The 20846-nt window shown below is 39.1% G+C and overlaps 1 protein-coding gene and 1 non-coding gene across 5 annotated transcripts in view; one reads left to right on the top strand and one right to left on the bottom strand.

Moving 5' to 3' along the window:
* LOC126188882 (kinesin-like protein KIF21A) overlaps nt 1-20846 on the bottom strand; it is a 486465-nt gene that overhangs the window by 27458 nt on the left and 438161 nt on the right. The window lies entirely within an intron of this gene.
* Trnas-uga (transfer RNA serine (anticodon UGA)) lies at nt 1399-1473 on the top strand. The gene has a single exon. It is a non-coding gene; the product is annotated as a tRNA-Ser (tRNA).

Below are 20846 nucleotides of genomic sequence, written 5' to 3'. Positions count from 1 at the left end.
GCGCGCACGCGTGTGTGTGTATGGGTGTCTACTGCTGACAAAGGCCTTAATGGCCGAAAGCTATGAGTGTGTGAATCTTTTTATTGTGCCTATCATGACTCAGCATCTCCACTATATGGTGAGTAGCAATTTTCCTTCTCTGCCATTGTCACATTCCATCCTGGATTTTCCATTGTTTGGTAGTAATATATCTTAATTCATACTGTTATTCTAGCAAGGATTTTCTATTGTTGATCTACTTAATAAATTACACAGTTATGAACGTAGTGAGCAGCAGCCGTTTCCACGAGTGTTAGGAAATTAGTCAGTGCAAGTTACTGATTCAGAAGTTGCAGTTGAACATACCATTACTTTGATAAATACTACATCACATATAAAGTGTTTAGGTCAGAGTTCCTCTTTTCCAGTAATCTATGACAAAGGACAGTGAAGAGGGTAGCACTCCCATAAAACTTACTATATATCTTTTGTTTAGCACATTAACCCAAAAGAACAGAAACAATGAATTATAATTTAACGGAACAAGAGTTGCTGGTTAGTTGCTTATCATAACAGTGATTTAACCTGTCTTCTCATTAGATTCGATATTCTTTCAAACGTATTTTAGTCGAATGGTCACATTTTCATTTCTGTATTTTTGTTTTATTTTACAATCTCTCACCTAATTCATTAAACTTCCAACAATTTACTTTGTCAAACTTCCATAGCTCTGCTTTTAAGACGTTTGACCAATATTTCCTCCAGCACTCAACTTTCTGTTTGTGAATCTTATTTCCTTCAACAATTCTTGCTTTACTCTTCCTCAATGTGTTTATGATGGTATTTGCTGAATGGGATCTGGTTTCCATTTTGATGTTCTGTTAATTTTCACCATCAGAACAGTTATGAAGTAATCAAATAAGTGTCTTACTGGTTTTAGCCTTCAATTTGACATTAGTTCATTACATAATTACCTTGAGATGCCAGTCCTTGTCCACATGAGTAACATCACATTTTCTTGCTCATTACTATGTTTGATAGTCATTTAACTAAATGACATTTTTACTCTTTAACTGTTTCCAATCCTATTTTTATTCTCACTGCAATCTCCCCAACTCCTACTCATTTTATGTGGGTACGGATATAAGGTGTTATGGGTTATTAAGTTACTGTTTTTTAAAACACTAAAAGCAACAGGACGTCACCTGATAACTTTATTATTTTTAACACTAGTTTGTTTATGGTTATTTACAATTTGAAACTTCCTGGCAGATTAAAACTGTGTGCCGGACCAAGACTTGAACTCGAGACCTTTGCCATTCGTGGGCAAAGTGCTTTGCAGGAGAGCTTCTGTGAAGTTTGGAAGGTAGGAGACGACATACTGGCGGAATCAAAGCTGTGAGGATGGGGTGTGAGTAGTGCTTGGGTAGCTCAGTTGGTAGAGCACTTGCCCGTGAAAGGCAAAGGTCCTGAGTTCGAGTCTCAGTCCAGCACACAGTTTTAATCTGCCAGGAAGTTTCATTTCAGTGCACACTCCACTACAGAGTGAAAATTTCATTCTATTTACAATTTCTTTCTGTATGCTACTTCTTAAAACATTCTGCTGGATTAAGTCCATGTTTCCTCTTGCATGCTTTGCAGCAGAAAATTGTTTCTCTTCTTCCTCTTTACTCCTTGCATTTGTTGCAGAACATGCAATCCTTTGTTATTTTTCTGCATCTTGCTGTATACAATGCATCTTCCCATTTAGTCTTTTCTCAGAGTCAGAAGATGATGGGCTTCCTCTTTTCTTTGAATTTGTATTTGTCACCTGGCCAACTAGCTATCTCACAAGATTTCTTCTGTAGAAAAAGTGAGTTTGCATTTGTTCTCCACAGTCATTTCTGTCTATTGAGTAAAAAATATAACTTCACTACAGCAACTCCAATCAGCTACAAGAACAATTTCTTCCACAACTTGTATGACAGCCTTGTAAAACCATAGAACCACAGCACTGATGCACTGATCAGTCCTGTCCACTGCTCCCTAAATGTCATGTATTCCAAAATAACAGTGAGTTTCAGGAACTGAACAGGCTCTTTCTTTCTGTAACCAGTGATCAATTGAGTTTGAGAACCACGGAATGTACTCAACACAGTTACTAACCTCTTCACATGCAATGGAAGACACACCATTTTCATCTAACTTTGACAGGCATATAACTCATATTCAGAAACTTAGGTCTTCTTCAAATCACATGAAAAATCCTCCCTAGAAGGCATCACTGTACCTGTCCATTTTGTGCAATTTCTGAGAAAGTTGAGGACTTGTGTAGAACATGTCAGTAAAAATGTGACAGCCTGGACCAGCAGCACAAGCTAGCAATTGCTGTGCCAAATAAACCACTATTCAGATTGCAAAAGGTAAACCACAATGAATTAGACTTTGTGTAGTTTTCTTTCCACAATATGGAATGTGAGAAAAACAATCATTTTCAGAATCACCCAGACAGAAAACTCAAACACCCACTTCATAAGCTTCTTTGGATTCTAGCACTTGAATTCTTTGTTCGAATCCTACTGTGCTCTCATCTATAGCCATATTTCTTTTTGGTATGTAAGGTTCTTTGCATTTACAGCCAATAAACTAACATTCTTCACCTTGCCGCCCCCCCCCCCCCCCCATACGTTGACGTCCCTGAGCTATGACAGGTGCAACTAAATGCAGCATCCAAAGTATTTGGAAAAAGAAAAAACTAGAGACAAGAAAAAACATCTTTGACAAGTGGAGTTTGTTCTTGCCAGTGGTCTGTAAAATAGCCAGTTAATTCTGCCTTCAAATTCACGGCCATATCCAATATTACGCCAAGGAAAGCCTTCAATTCTTATAATGTAATATCACTCTATAAGTGTCATATTGAGTGGAGTGACTCTATATATTTTCTTTTCATACATATTTTTAGCATTCAGAATTTTACTAATAAGGCTGTCAGTGAGAAACAGTTGGAAATACTCAAGTTTGCATTTTGGTCAAACATCGTGAGAAATGGTGAAATCTTGTTGCGTGACAGAAATAGGAAACTTCATATGATCACCCTCGCCATCACAATTAATTTTGTAAGTATTTACTACATGCTATTTCTCTTTATCTCTGTCCACTTCGCCAGTAGATTCTGATTCACTAGAACTAATATCATTGCACATGGCTGAAGTTTCTTCCCAATCATTTTCATCACTAAATTCTCCTTTGTCCTCAATGTCTTTGAAAAGCCACCTCATAATATCACCACCACTTACATGATTTATACAGGCCATTATCATACTATAAATGTTGGCTGCAACATGTTTTGAGTTGTCAGATCTTCATACTAAGTGCTGCCATGTGACTACCAAATTCAAATAATTGAGCAAGTGGAAAGGACAACAATGGAAACATGTCAATCATCATTCGGCATCGGAGTCGTAGCGGAAAATCGTAATGTCGGACTAGTTCAACAGTAGAACAGAAAGGGTTAAGAGATTAGTGACGGTGAACATTTGTAACAAGTTAAAACTGTCTGTTGAGCGTATCACAAAACAAGATCATTGCTTCATGGGTGATCCACTACCATTTGTACCATTCAAACACAGACTTGTAGTCAGACATGAAGTTTAGTCATGCCACTAATTCTTTCCTTACCTTCCCTACTCTACAGCAGCTCTCTCATGATACTGTAAGACCATCACCTCATTGAAAAAGGAGTGCAGGAAATTAAGTAAGTTATGTGTTTAAGGTTTAAGTCTGTCTTTTGAGATTACTCAGACAGTGCACTACCTGGGAAAGACAGGTGTGGGAAAACTATCACAAATATGTAGAACTTTACACCATATCCTAACTGTAATAAGAACAATCTGCAGTATTAGTCTTTCCATTTCTTTTATTGTTTTGGATGCATCCAAATAAACTGAAATCAGTCTTCAGTCAAGGAAAGTTTTGGAATCTCTTTGAGAACTCACAATGAAATGTTTCAAATACTGAAACAGTCATTCATGCCTGGTCCACAAAATACTGCTTCCAGTTCTGGGAAACATTACATGTTATTAACTTGAAGATAATTTTTCCATATGATTAATTTTTGTTTGAAAGTATCAATTTTGTCAACCATACTTGTAACAAAATGATTCTCCCTTGCATTAAGAGACTTAATGAATTCAAATAATTGCTGATGTTGACTGTTAAAGATTTTGTCACTACTCTACCTAACCATAATTAGGTATTTTCCCTAATGGCTGCCTTCAGTTCAACCAGCACTCACTTGCAACCGTCAGAAGCCAAGTGCATCAAACTATCTTTGTAGTTGTAATTGACATTCCAGTGAGTGTTTTCCCAGCTCATAATAGTGCAGTGGTATATTAAGCACTTTGCACGGCCTTCAAACTACACAAAAAGTAAAGTCATTCCCATTTTGCAATGAATGATGTAGCTAATGCACTTTTTCTTTTTTGGGTAAGTGCTTATACTACCACAGTATTACTAATGCAGAAAATAAAACTAATATAACACAAGCATATTGGTAACAAATTGCTTGCTGTGTGACAAGACAACTGTCTTTCTCTAGTGGCGTATGGCTGTAGTCTTGTTGGTCTTTTCTCTCCTCACTCCCAAGCCCCACTCGCTATTGCATCCACAGTGCTAGGCATGAGTACACCCAGAGCATTTGTGCCGACAGAGCACCGTTTGGCCAGGCCTGGACTAGACAGAACAACCTGAATGTAAATGTTTATTTTTTTTCAAGAATGTAAAAAACATGATGCCGATGTTAATACGTGTACTGCAATTCACAGGCGTACTTTCATTTTCAACAGAACCAAAAATTTTGCATCCCCTACAGAACCAACTATAAACAATGCATACGTTTTTCATAAGATAGAGTTATTATAGGGCTACAAACCAACAGTATTGTTGAGTTAAATGGCCTTCGTTTATTATTGTTGCTACCAAAAGAGGGATTTCAGTTCTCGAAACCTTCTTCTAGGAGATAGTCATTGAAATAATCCATGGCAAATGGCCTCAAATACAATTATCTGTGCTATTAATACATAGTTAAAGTAAAAAATTTAGCACCAATGTCGACTTTGAGTTTTCAGCATGTTAATACTGCTTAAGAGAGCATAGTACGATCAGCAAGATACTTGAAAATTGGAAAAAAGTGCCTGCTTATGAGACAGCATGGCTGCAATCTTGTAGTTTGCATGAAGCTTTAATAAACTGTCAACACTATGAACATAAAAAGCAAAGATAGAGCAATAAATGGATGTGGAAAGAACTGTATAGAGGATTGATTAAATAAACATCCTAACACTAGTCACACCAATGCACATAATGAATCACGCATTTATTTTATACCAACATTTTAAAGGTTTGTATGTTCCATCAACACTGTCATCATTTAAGCTGGCACACTAGGTCAATTACTTTTAAATTTATGGTATACAATACATCATATAAGCCAAGAAAAACAGAAAAAATAGTAACTATCACAGCAATGGAAACAGTCTATATTCCAAGTGCAAATGGAACAAGATAGATGTAAAGCATCCTACACTGTGGGGGTGTGTTCAGCTGGTACTACGTAGCTCCACAGGTAGGAGAGAGAGAGAGAGAGAGAGAGAGAGAGAGAGAGAGAGAGAGAGAGAGAGAGAGTGTGTGTATGTGTGTGTGTGTGTGTGTGTCTCAATATCATTTACTCCTAAAGTACTTACATTCTGCCAGAACCTCTCTGCCACATTTATTTATATAAGATTTACTTTACAGATACAGGGTGTTTCAAAAATGACCGGTATATTTGAAACGGCAATAAAAACTAAACGAGCAGCGATAGAAATACACCGTTTGTTGCAATATGCTTGGGACAACAGTACATTTTCAGGCGGACAAACTTTCGAAATTACAGTAGTTACAATTTTCAACAACAGATGGCGCTGCAAGTGATGTGAAAGATATAGAAGACAACGCAGTCTGTGGGTGCGCCATTCTGTACGTCGTCTTTCTGCTGTAAGCATGTGCTGTTCACAATGTGCAAGTGTGCTGTAGACAACATGGTTTATTCCTTAGAACAGAGGATTTTTCTGGTGTTGGAATTCCACCGCCTAGAACACAGTGTTGTTGCAACAAGACGAAGTTTTCAACGGAGGTTTAATGTAACCAAAGGACCGAAAAGCGATACAATAAAGGATCTGTTTGAAAAATTTCAACGGACTGGGAACGTGACGGATGAACGTGCTGGAAAGGTAGGGCGACCGCGTACGGCAACCACAGAGGGCAACGCGCAGCTAGTGCAGCAGGTGATCCAACAGCGACCTCGGGTTTCCGTTCGCCGTGTTGCAGCTGCGGTCCAAATGACGCCAACGTCCACGTATCGTCTCATGCGCCAGAGTTTACACCTCTATCCATACAAAATTCAAACGCGGCAACCCCTCAGCGCCGCTACCATTGCTGCACGAGAGACATTCGCTAACGATATAGTGCACAGGATTGATGACGGCGATATGCATGTGGGCAGCATTTGGTTTACTGACGAAGCTTATTTTTACCTGGACGGCTTCGTCAATAAACAGAACTGGCGCATATGGGGAACTGAAAAGCCCCATGTTGCAGTCCCATCGTCCCTGCATCCTCAAAAAGTACTGGTCTGGGCCGCCATTTCTTCCAAAGGAATCATTGGCCCGTTTTTCAGATCCGAAACGATTACTGCATCACGCTATCTGGACATTCTTCGTGAATTTGTGGCGGTACAAACTGCCTTAGACGACACTGCGAACACCTCATGGTTTACGCAAGATGGTGCCCGGCCACATCGCACGGCCAACGTCTTTAATTTCCTGAATGAATATTTCGATGATCGTGTGATTGCTTTGGGCTATCCGAAACATACAGGAGGCGACGTGGATTGGCCTCCCTATTCGCCAGACATGAACCCCTGTGACTTCTTTCTGTGGGGATACTTGAAAGACCAGGTGTACCGCCAGAATCCAGAAACAATTGAACAGCTGAAGCAGTACATCTCATCTGCATGTGAAGCCATTCCGCCAGACACGTTGTCAAAGGTTTCGGGTAATTTCATTCAGAGACTACGCCATATTATTGCTACGCATGGTGGATATGTGGAAAATATCGTACTATAGAGTTTCCCAGACCGCAGCGCCATCTGTTCTTGAAAATTGTAACTACTGTAATTTCGAAAGTTTGTCTGCCTGAAAATGTACTGTTGTCCCAAGCATATTGCAACAAACAGTGTATTTCTATCGCTGCTCGTTTAGTTTTTATTGCCGTTTCAAATATACCGGTCATTTTTGAAACACCCTGTACATGCTGCATATATGCATCTGCAAGGGGCTGCCCCCTCCTGGAATCTGGGGGTATGCACTTTCTTTTTGTTACGAAACTCCCTCACATTTCTAGCAATGCTTGTCTGCAATTTTACTAAACCTGAGATTTAGACATACTGTGTGCGATGGGAAATACTGTAGCTCTACCAATCACTATATTACTCAGATTTGTTTGGTTGTAACACATTTATTGGATATTATACTGTTTCCTTGGTATGGTGGCAGTTTCAGTAGTGTCTTATGTGAATGGGGGTGCAAAACTTTCCAGAACACAGCCAACATAAAGAGTCCTCAATCTTTTCTGTGTCACTCTATCATACACACCTTATAACACTGAAGAAAAGAACTTAACCAATGCCTGGTGCAGAAAGTCAGGCTATCCCAGCACATTATAAACATGATGTGTACCTGCCCACCTCCCATCCTCCCATTCCCACAAGTATACCTCTCATCTTCCTGCACAATATAATCACAGTGGTAATTGACTGCTTTCCTATGGACACAGGAGACTCTTAAAGGCTTGCTGAGTCTACATTTGGTTCTGAACCACATAGCTATTGCTGAAGTCTCAAAGACACTATGGTTTGCATTAAGTGTACATTTATATATTTGAAGACCAAACTGGGTCAGTCAAGAAGACAGAAAAAAATGTTAAATTTCAACTTCAAAACAACGTGCCTTCTCCAGGAATTGGGACCTTCGCACACTTTATAGTATTAAAAATATTGTTATTAACTCATTGGATACTTTGGCTCTACTTGAAACAAAATGTAATTCCAGAACACTGATTTATAAAGCTGGCACTCACATTCATATTAATAATATAAAAAGATGAAATTGTCATACTAATGGAATACAGTTACCATTTATGTACCAAAGTAATCCACCTTAAAAAAATATTGTTAGGACACATGACAATCGTTTGAGTACAATTAAGTTCTGTACACACATTGTCAATTTTAGTTCTTCGGGCAATACATGTTCTGTAACTGAATCAGCCCTTTCAAATATTTCAATTTTAAAATCTTGCTGCCCTCTTGGAGAAATTTCTGTGGATGCCCATAATATAGATCCCAACAACAAAAAAAAAAATACTATCCATTCCAAAAATAATAAAACTGTCATAAGATACACTTGATTATTTCCAAAGAGGCATTTGAAATCAGATTAATTTTGATTACCAGTTGTAAAAATCTACAATTCCAATACATGGATATGAACAGAAAGAAAAGTGACAGACACATTTCAAACACCTGTAAAAATTATTTGCATCAAAACACATTTTAACAAACAGAAATACGGATATTATTGATTTTACTACACAAAAAAGGGAGGAGAAGAGGAATATATATATATATATATATATATATATATATATATATATATATATATATATATATATATATATATATATAAAAACAAAGATGATGTGACTTACCAAATGAAAGTGCTGGCAGGTCGACAGACACACAAACGAACACAAACATACACACAAAATTCAAGCTTTCGCAACAAACTGTTGCCTCATCAGGAAAGAGGGAAGGAGAGGGAAAGACGAAAGGATGTGGGTTTTAAGGGAGAGGGTAAGGAGTCATTCCAGTCCCGGGAGCGGAAAGACTTACCTTAGGGGGAAAAAAGGACGGGTACACACTCGCGCACACACACACATATCCATCCACACATATACAGACACAAGCAGACATTTCCTGATGAGGCAACAGTTTGTTGCGAAAGCTTGAATTTTGTGTGTATGTTTGTGTTCGTTTGTGTGTCTGTCGACCTGCCAGCACTTTCATTTGGTAAGTCACATCATCTTTGTTTTTAGATATATTTTTCCTTCGTGGAATGTTTCCTTCTATTATATATATATATATATATATATATCTAAAAACAAAGATGATGTGACTTACCAAATGAAAGTGCTGGCAGGTCGACAGACACACAAACGAACACAAACATACACACAAAATTCAAGCTTTCGCAACAGACTGTTGCCTCATCAGGAAAGAGGGAAGGAGAGGGAAAGACGAAAGGATGTGGGTTTTAAGGGAGAGGGTAAGGAGTCATTCCAGTCCCGGGAGCGGAAAGACTTACCTTCGGGGGGAAAAAGGACGGGTACTCACTCGCACACACACACATATCCATCCACACATATACAGACACAAGCAGACATATTTAAAGGTCTTTAAATATGTCTGCTTGTGTCTGTATATGTGTGGATGGATATGTGTGTGTGTGCGAGTGAGTACCCGTCCTTTTTCCCCCCGAAGGTAAGTCTTTCCGCTCCCGGGACTGGAATGACTCCTTACCCTCTCCCTTAAAACCCACATCCTTTCGTCTTTCCCTCTCCTTCCCTCTTTCCTGATGAGGCAACAGTCTGTTGCGAAAGCTTGAATTTTGTGTGTATGTTTGTGTTCGTTTGTGTGTCTGTCGACCTGCCAGCACTTTCATTTGGTAAGTCACATCATCTTTGTTTTTAGATATATTTTTCCTTCGTGGAATGTTTCCTTCTATTATAACTATATATATATATATATATATATATATAACAGAGGGACTAATTCCACGTGGGAAAAATATCTATAAAAACAAAGATGCTGTAACTTGCCAAACGAAAGCGTTGGTATGTTGATAGAGACACTAAAAAACATACAAACACACACAAAAATTTCAAGGTTTTGCAACCCAAGGTTGCTTCATCAGGAAAGAGGGAAGGAGAGGGAAAGATGAAAGGATGTGGGTATTAAGGGAGAGGGTAAGGAGTCATTCCAATCCCGGGAGTGGAAAAACTTACCTTAGGGGGAAAAAAAGGACAGGTACACACACACACACACACACACACACACACACACACACACACACACACATCCATCTGCACATATGCAGAGACAGGCAGACATGTGTAAATGCAAAGAGGTTGGGCAGAGATGTCAGTCGAGGCGGAAGTACAGTGGCAAAGATGTTGTTGAACGACAGGTGAGGTACGAGCGGCATCAACTTGAAATTAGCAGAGGTTGAGGCCTGGTAGGTAACGGGAAGAGAGAATATATTGAAGGGCAAGTTCCCATCTCCAGAGTTCTGATGGGTTGGTGTCAGTGGGAAGTATCCAGATAACCCGGACGGTGTAACACTGTGCCAAGATGTGCTGGCCGTGCACCAAGGCATGTCTAGCCACAGGGTGATCCTCATTACCAACGAACACTGTCTGCCTGTGTCTGTTCATGCGAATGGACAGTTTGTTGCCGGTCATTCCCACATAGAAGGCTTCACAGTGTAGGCATGTCAGTTGGTAAATCTGGGGCTCTGAGCGACACTCTGATAATCCCATGCACCCTCCCACCACCACCTACTCCAGTCCTGTAACCTGGAAGGTGTACACGATCAAAGGCAGAGCCACGTATGAAAGCACCCATGTGATTTACCAACTCCTTTCTGTGAGGTTAATGGTACTGAAACACTAGTTGCTTGTTGGACTGATGATAATGACGAAAAACTGGGGCTCTGAGCGACTCTCTGACAATTGCTCAGTCCTTACGTCCTGTAATCTCTCTAGGTCAACTGCTTCCTATTTAATGCTGTGTTCTGGCATGGTTCACCCATTCCTGCCAACATCATCAAATAGTGCTATCACTCCTTTGAAATGTCGAGCGATTCACCAATTACTCCAGCCAGCTTGTTTGAGCCCAACTATATGTCCTCTAACAAAGGATGATATCTGCATATATTGTTCATGTACCTGTTTGCACGACGTAGTTATTGTCCAACTGAGCACCCAGAATGAAATATGCAAAGACGTCATTCATGCCTTCGTACTGATACGTCTCATGTTTACTATCAATTCCAGCTGCATCACAGAACTGCGCTGCAGCATCACACATTCATCCACTGCCTGGCAAAGTTTACAATTTTACATTTTCAACAATGTAGTTACCATAAATACAAGTCAAGTTGCAGGCAGGCACAGTTAAAAGACACTCACACGTGGATTTTGGCCACAGCCTTTGTCAATACACACACACACACACACACACACACACACACACACACACACACACGACCACCAACTCCCTCCAGCATCTCAGGCTGGTGTGATGTGATGGTGTTTTTTTTTTTTTTTTTTTTTTTTTCCCCTGACAAAGGCTGGGGCCAAAAGCTACAAGCGAGTGTCTTTTAATTGAGCCTATCTGTAACTTGAAGTGTCTTCTTTATGGTAAGTAGCAATCTATCTTTTCCTCCATTGTTGATATTCGTACCTCGAGTTTCCATTGTTTGGATTTTGCTTCTTCTGTAGATACCTATATAAATATCAATTTTTGACTAATTTTGCTACTTCTTTCATGCTGTCTCCCCCCCACGGAAGATGATACAGAAAAAGTAGTACATAATTACTAACTACACAGTTAATCACTTAATGCATTATGTCAATGAGGCATAAAAGTAGTCAGCAGGTTACACACATGTTGTATTTAAGTGTCTTTCATCTGAACATTGAACAAGTTGTGAAGGAAAGGTAGTAGAAATTCTGAAAGGGAATTAAAATTCAGGAAGGAGAAATAAAAACTTGGCACTTTGCCAATGACACTACTTCTGTCAGACAGCAAAGGATCAGAAGTGCAACTGAACAGAATGGACAGTATTATCTTGAGAGAAGGAGATAAATTGCACATTAACAATGGAAAACAAGGGTAATGTAATATAGTCAACTTAAATCATGCAATACAAAAGAATTAGATTAGGAAAAGAGACACTAAAGTAGTAGACGAGTCTTGCTATTCGGGAAGTAAAATATGAGGGGTGTTCAAGAAGTAATGCAACTCATTTTTTCTGAAATGGATTGATTTTATTCAAAATTCCAATACACCATATTATTCCCTACTCTTTTGGCTACAAAATCCTATTTTTCAATGTAACTCTGTTCAATGTGATGGCCTTATACCACCTTCCTGGGAGAGTGTGTATGCCCACACACTACCACTCTACTGGTCAAAGAGCCAATGTCTTGCAGCATCAATAACCTCCCCACCATCCACGCAGTGCTTCCCACAGAGTTCATTCTTCATTGAGCACTACAATACACTTCTGAGTAATTTTTGTGCCTTGAGGGAAGACATCAAACAGAGTAACACCTTCAGAGCCCCAGAAGATCATTACCATGGCTTTACCAACTAAGAGTGCAGCTTTGAACTTTTTCTTCAGAGGAGAGGTGGCATTACAGCAGTCAACGGATTGCCATTTTGTTTCTGGTTTGAAATAACAAACCCTTGTTTCATCGCCTGTGATAATGTTCAACTAAAAATTGTCATGACCAACCTCATAACACACAAGCAATTTGCATAGGTGGTCATTTGTTGCTCTTTATGGTCTTCTGTCAGGTGGTGAGGAACCCAGTGGACAAACACCTTTGAGCACCATAACTAGTGGACAATTGTGTCTGCAGTACCAACAGAGACATCCAGTTGTGCAGCGAGTGTTTGACTGTGATTCACCCATCACCTCAAATGAGAGTTCTGCAGCCAATAATGTAGGAGTCACAGCTGCGTACAGCCGACCGACGTGCAGGAGATCAGACTAGTTTGTGCCACCTGGTTACGATGATGAAAGACAGCTTGCCCAATGATCCATGATGCGTTTTTTCACTGCCAGGTCTCTGTAGACATTCTTGAAGCATCTATGAATACCTGTGATAAACTGGTTTTCCACCCAAAGAAACTCAATAACCAATAACCAACATAGTCCGAGAATAGAGCTCTAACTGGGGAGAAATCACACGGGATTCCCTGGGGCTCAGTTTTAGGTCTACTTTGTTCCTCATATATTTGAACAATCTTCTGTCCAGAATACAACAAGCGGGATTAGTTCTTTTTGCAAATGATACTTCTATTGCAATCAGTCCAAGCATATATGCAAAAACAGAAGAAACTGTAAACAAAGTTCTTAAAAGTATGCGTATGATTGACTGGCTTTCTGTGAATGGTCTCGCCCTCAATTTTAGAAAGACACGATATATTCAGTTCTGCACATCTAGGGTTCCTACACCAATGAAAAGTGCAACAGATGGTGAGGAAATAATAAATAGCGTGGAAACTTCAAAATTTGTAGGTGTCAATTTGATGAGAATTTAAATTGGAAAAAGCACATTTTGGAACTCCTCAAACAACATAGTTCAGCCATATTTGCACTTACAACCACTGCAAATCTCAGGGAGATACTATCAGTAAGTTGACATATTTTTCATATTTTCAGTCAATAATGTCATACTGAATAATGCTCTGGGTTAACTAATCTTTAAGAAAGAAAGGCTTCATTGCACAAAAATGTGCTGTAAGAATAATACGTGGTGCCCATCTACGATAATCTTGTAGACATCTGTTTAAGTAGTTGGGCATTCTGACTACTGCTTCGCAGTATATTTATTCCCTCATGAAGTTCAATCCACTAAACTTTAAAAGGAACAAACGATGTACAGAATTACAACACTGGAAGGAAAAATTTAAGATTATCTGTAGCACAAAAAGCAGAGTGCACAATGCTGCAACTAAAATTTTATGTCACTTACCCAGTGACATAAAATGTCTGGCTGACAACAAAGTAAAATTTGAAAACAAACTGAGAAAGTTTCCCCTTGACAGCTCCTTCTATTCTGTAGTAGAACTTCTATTACTGTAACGCGTAAAAGGTGGTAGGCAGGAATTACTAACTCTCATCTATATATATATTTTTTTTTTGTTTTTGTACTAAAAAACATTTTAGAAATGCTCAGGATGTAACCCTACATACAAATTAATTTAAAATGTGAGTTTAAAATGACTTGTTCAACATCATCCAATCTACCATGGGAAATGATCCATGGAACATGCAACTAACTAACCAACTAACTGGCAGCTCTCTGCTTGGAATGAACATACGTTACTGACACCATTTTGAAGGCTATGTATAGTACTGCCACTTATCAGAACTACAGGAAACTGCAAGGGCTGAACTGTAAGTATCCCACTACACATTCTGAATTTTTCTACCTGAAATTGGCAAACGAAAAAATGTGATACATTATTTATTGAATGCCCCTCATAACTGATAACAGCTGAAGTAGGTAGGATATAAAATGTAGGATGGCAAAGGCAAGAAAAGTAATTCTGAATAAGAGAAATTTGTTAATACCAAATATAAATTTAAGTCTTAAGAAGTGCTTTCTGAATTCATTTGTCAGGGGTGTAGCCTTGTATGGAAGAAAAACATGGATGATAAGCAGTTCAGAAAAGAAAAGAACTGGAGCTTTATAAACGTCGTGCAACAGCAGAATGCTACAAATTAGTTTGTTAGATAATGTAACTAATGAGGAGGTAGTGAATGGAATTGGTGAGAAAATAAATTTGTGGCATAACTTTATTAAAAAAGGTATCAAACAATGGAAAATCCAGGATGGAATGTGACAATATTATGAAAAGGTCAGTTGCTACTCACAATGTATCAGAGATGCTGAGTAACAGACAGGCACAACAAAAAGACTGTCACAAAATGAACTTGGTCTCTGGCAGCTAAAGCTATACTACAAGTAGCAGCACATAATGGAGAGGCAACCAGGTGGGGGTAAGGAGCAGGCTGGGACGGGGAGATGGAGGGGTAGCAGGGTAGGGGTGGGAGTCGGTGAAATGTGGCTAGTGGGAGCACACAGGGACGAGATCGGGAGAGGATAGGGTAGCTATGCACAGTTGGGAGGTAAGACGGAGGGTGAGGGAGAGGCAAGGGTAGCGGAAAAGGAGAGAAATAAAAAGACTGGGTGTGTTGGTGGAACAGAGGGCTGTGTAGTGCTGAAATGGGAACAAGGAAGGGGCTAGATGGGGAAGGACAATGACTAATGAAGGTTGAGGCCAGGACGGTTATGGGAACTTAGGATATATTGCAGGAAGAGTTCCCACCTGTGCAGTTCAGGAATCCAGATGGCACAGGATGTGAAACAGTCTTTGAAATGAAGAACATCATGCTGGGCAGTGTGCTCTGCAACAGGGTGGTCAGCTGTTTCTTGGCCACAGTTTGTCGGTGGTCACCATGTGGACAGACACCTTGTTGGTTGTCATGCCCACATAGAATGCAGAACAGTGGTTGCAGCTGAGCTTTTAGATCATGACTGGTCTCACAGGCAGCCCTACCTTTGATGGGATAGGTGATGTTTGTGACCAGACTGGAGCAGACAGTGGTAGGAGGATGTATGGGACAGGTCTTGCATCAGGGATACGAGTCATGAGACAAGGGGTTGTGAGCAGGGACTGTGTAGGGATTGACAAGGATATTGTGTAGGTCTGGTGGGTGGTGGCATAATACCAATGGTGGGGGGGTTGGAAAGGTAGTGCGTAGGACATTTTTTATTTCAGGGCACGACAAGTGATATTCTGCCACCCACCAAACCTACAAAATATCCTCATCAATCCCTACACAACCCCTGGTCCCAACCCCTTGCCACCCTGGTACTATCAGCACTTCACCCCCCCCCCCCATGCCAACTACCCTGCTATCCCTCGCCCTCCCTGCCCCAGCCTCCTCCCTATCCCCACCTGCCAGAGACTATGGTCACGTGTGTGTGAGTTGCAGAGTTGCATTAGTGTGTGTGTGTGTGTGTGTGTGTGTGTGTGTGTGTGTGTGTGTGTGTGTGTGTATTTTTTGACATAGGCCTTGTTGGCCAAAAGCTCATTTTGTGACAGTCTTTTTGTTGTGCCCACCTGCAACTCAGCATCTCTGCTAATACTGATTAGCAACTATCCTTTTCATAATATCTGTGTTGATCCATCATGGACAGGGAACATCAGCTGGTTAAGTAATTGTCAATGTCTATGAAATGCTCCAACAGGCCTGTAACTAAGATGTTATTTTATTTTATTTTGATTAAAACCAGTTTGGTACTCCACTATGCCCTCTTCAAACCCCTGCATAGGAAAATATTATACATGCAGTGTATATCAGGGTACACAAAGCAAGCTTACAGAAAATGACAGGTCATCATAAAAGTGTTTAAAGCTACGAAATGGAAGTAGTGGCATTAAACCAAATCTCTGTGTACATCTAGTGCAATATACTACAACATGCATACATATTTGTTAGTCATAAAACAATTTAACACCACTGATTTACAAGAGAACATGTAAAAACATTAAAAAGATCAGAACTAGACAGTATACAATCAGGAGCTCTTCTGAAACAAAGCTTGCCTTAAAAAAAAGAAATTAAAAAAAAGAAATTAAAAAAAAAATAATAATAATTCTATATAATTCTTATAGATGAGGAAACCCGTAGTATCTGTGAGGACTTATCGTCTTTTAAAGTAAAATCTCACACAGTAATCTATGAAATACAATAATATACATATTTATGGCCTAGGCACTATCACACTATCACAACTGGTGATATAATTAGTTGTCACAACATAAAAAAAACTTGAGGCAAAACCTAATGGCAGACAACATAATTAAGAGAAAAAGAGCATGCTAAGAATATTCGCAAAGGTTATACAGCAAATCGAAATAAAAAGATACGATTTATAAAGAAGTTACTGGCCATGCTTTGAGTAGCATTGTTCACTCCACAAGTACTTTATAATATGGTTCCAGGTAATAAACACTTTTTCGTGCACCATCGGTGCCCCCTTGGGCATGTAAATACGTTACTCAATTTGTGCGTTTCAACTTTGATGATACAGTGGTCTTTGCACACTCACTTATCTTTTACCTTAGTCCATACCCTCATTATCTATCGTGACAACTTGCTATGTATTATTATTTAGATGGACTCATCATCTGTAGATAGCGCATTAGGGTATTTCCTCACACCCCCGGAGAAATAGTAGGACACTGTCAGATGAGAACTTTGAGGACTCCCCTTTGTTAAACAGGATTTGAGATCCTTAGTGGTATGTTTCACTGTGGTAATGCCGACCTGTTAAATGATATAAAGGATACCAAATCATATCTTTTTATTTCGATTTGCTGTACAACCTAGGTCCATAAGGTACTTGTGAATAGTCTTAGCATGCTCTTTGCATGCTGTTTTTCTCTTAATTATGTCATCTGCTATTGGGTTTTGCGTCAAGTTTTTTTTTTATGTTGTGACAACTAATTATATCACCAGTTGTGATAGCACCTAGGCCATTTTCTGTAAGGCTGCTTTGTATATTATTGTACTTCATAGATTACTGTGTGACATTTTACTTTAAAAGAAGATAAGTTCTCACAGATACTAGGAGTTTCCTCATCGTTAAGAATTATATAGAATTTTGTATTTTTGTTTTACTTTTTTTAAAAAGGCAAGCTTTGTTTCAGATGAGCTCCTGATTGTATACTGTCTAGTTCTGATCTTTTTAATGTTTTTACATGTTCTCTTGTAAATCAGTGGGGTTAAATGGTTTTATGACTAACAAATATGTACACATGTTTTATTCTATTGTGCTGGATGTACACAGAGATTTGGTTTAATGTCACTACTTTCATTATGTAGCTTTAAGTGCTTTTATGATTACCCGCCATTTCCTGTAAGGCTGCTTTGTACAACCTGGTATACACTACATGTATACTCTTTTACTATGCACAGGCCTGAAGATGGCATAATGGAATGCCGAAACTGGTTGTCATCAAAATAAAGTAAAATAACATATTAGTTGCATGGCTATTGGAGAATTTCATTGATATTGATAATTTTCATAACACTGCTAAAAAGGGGATCAGCTGATACAACATATGCTGAGACATCTAGGAATCATCAGTTTAGTATTGGAGTGAATGAAACGAAAAAAGAGGGGGGGGGGGGATTACAGAAGGAAGTCAAGAGATGAGTACAGTAAGCAGGATCAAATGGGTGGGGATTGCAGCAGCTATTTGGAGATGAAGATGCTTGCACATGATAGAGAAGCATGGAGAGCTGCATCAAACCAGTCTTCAGACTGAAGACCACAACAAACACAGCACAAACCATGCTGTGAACATCATACATCAATTAAACATGTATTTAGATTCTATAGCTTATCGTTACTTCTTATTGGTAGTTTTACCACCTTCGAATCTGTTTTATTCCTATGTTTAAGTATAGCTATTTGATAAGCACATTGCAAAGCTATCTGCAACCTAATCATTTTATTTCTTGTAGGGACTGAAGTCCTATTATCTATTACATACATTAATATTACTATAATGCTTTTTTAATGAGGTACACAAAAATCTGTATCCTTTTGACGACATTCACTCTTTATCTCTTGAGAATGGGGCTGCAACTCATAAAGTTATAGGGGTGGAGAGAGTGGGGGTGGGGGGCGGAGAGAGAGTTGCAGCTGCGGAACTGTGCTTTCAAGGGGAAAATAGCAATGTTATTGTCACGCAGTGGCTATTTTAGTGCTAGAAAGTCTGAGATTGAGTGGAAGAAAACATATATATAGTTCCAATCGCTGCTATTTTGTGTGTTCATTTTCATGTGACGGTCTTTAAGCTATGTTAGCTGGTCATGGTTGCAACCATATGTTCTGTAAATATGTAAGAACTGAAAAACAAAGTGTTTAATTAACAGATACAAATTGTTCAAAATGTACAAACAGTAACCAATGTGAATGACTCATTACCATAGGATCCCTATACTAGACTCCATTAATTTGCTATTGTGTTATTCTATTACAGTTTACTTAAACCAGACTCAGAAATCCTTTTTTTTTACGTAAATGTTTTAATTCCAACAAATTTATAAAATTTGATGAAATGTTGTGACCGTTTATTACTCTTTTCTGTCCCTTCATATCACAAATTTTGAGTATTTTAATCCTCAAGCAGGCACAATGTTTTTCATAAAAAAAGCGGGTGCATGGCATAGCTTGTATGCATGTAAGAAATAACAACGTGAACATATATGAGCAAAATCACTGTTCAATGAAACAACAAAAAACCAATCTTAAATTATATGAGCTAAAGCATTGTTTAATTAAACAATAATAAAATAAACTTTCATTATATCATTCTGTTGCCACAGACAGGTGTTACCCCACAGTAATGACCCACTCAAAGCATTAAATAGTGTTTTTGCATCAGATCCCAACCAACTGCTTATTCAATTAGTAATTATCTTGCAGACAACAGCCTCATTGTAGGATTGTGCTGCTAGCCCATAATGTGGGTCATTTTCTTTCACAAACCATAAATTTTTCCTCACCCAGCTCACTCAACTGCATGTGTTACAAAACGATTTATCACTGTGTTACCTAAACAATAATAAGGGGATAGGTACAGGCTCATAATTGTGAAAGAACAATGGAACGGTGCAGAACAATTTTATTTGTGGTTGGTGCACTTAATACATACATGTACCTGCTTGAAGGTTACTGTTAGTGTGCCCACTTTAAGGTTAATGTTAAACTTGCTATGGTCAGGCTATATCTATTTCTGAGGGAACTGCATATTTGTTCACAAGTCTGCCTTTTGAATTCGTATGATTATTGTGCAACTTTGGATAAATATAAACAGCCCACACCCCCCACCCCCTCCTTCACACACACACACACACACACACACACACACACACACACACACACCGCATGCACTGTTGTACAGTGCTAGTCTTGTTACATTCAAAACTGAAAATGTGAATAACAGTTCTGCCAATTCATTTATTTCAAATGAAGTACAAAATGAGACTTCCTTCACTTAATATGGGTGTAATTTTTATTATTTTTTTTTAAAAGAAGGCTAAACTGTTGTCAAAAAACACTAATCTGACTCCAGGAATAAGGTGAAATTCTTATTTGATGTTACCATTGGTTCCCAAGTAGTTTCTTTCTGGTGACTGACTTAATAATCAAGTACTACCTTGTATATTACACTGTGCAATTCACTTATGGGGTCACTTTTTCAAGATCACGTTATTGTCTCCCATTGCAACACATAAGTTTAAAATGTGGCTCAAATTTACCAACAAGCTTCCTCTGCAAGGGTGCAAAAGTGTGGTGCCCTGTGACATGACCATCAGGCTTGGCAACACTTCAAACAGCGTGGTTTTGACACATACAAAGAAAGGCCATAGCTCAGAAATTCATTCGAGGTCCACATGTTTCATGGTTGCAAACGACAGTTTGCAGTGCGATGAGCAGTAGGAAGACATTCTCGACAAACGTTGACACTGCCAACAAACCCCCCCCCCCCCCCCCCCCCCCCAGATGATTCCACCATTCTCTAAGCACATCGTGAGCATGCAGCCCTATTGAACATGATCACACCCCACAGGAGTGTAGTGCATCCACAAGCTTTTGCTCTGGTGTACAGTGTGGAGCCACAAGGGACCATTCAGAACCATTCAATGAAATTTGAACATGATCCAAAATAGCAAACAGTGTTTATGATTTTCAGCCCTCTTGTTTCACACCTTCCTGGTTGTGATCAAGGGGGGAGCAACATTGACACACGCATGAATAAAATAGCTAAGTGTCCCTCTAAGATCCTCAATTCAGCAACACCCTTGGTGCCACATGCACCCCTTTATTGTGCACTTTAAAAAGCACCTGTA

This window comes from Schistocerca cancellata, chromosome 5 (genome assembly GCF_023864275.1).
Source record: "Schistocerca cancellata isolate TAMUIC-IGC-003103 chromosome 5, iqSchCanc2.1, whole genome shotgun sequence".
In the NCBI taxonomy this organism is placed as follows: Eukaryota; Metazoa; Arthropoda; class Insecta; order Orthoptera; family Acrididae; genus Schistocerca; species Schistocerca cancellata.
Note: the sequence above shows the minus strand (reverse complement) of the source record. Positions and strands in the feature narration are given on the sequence as shown.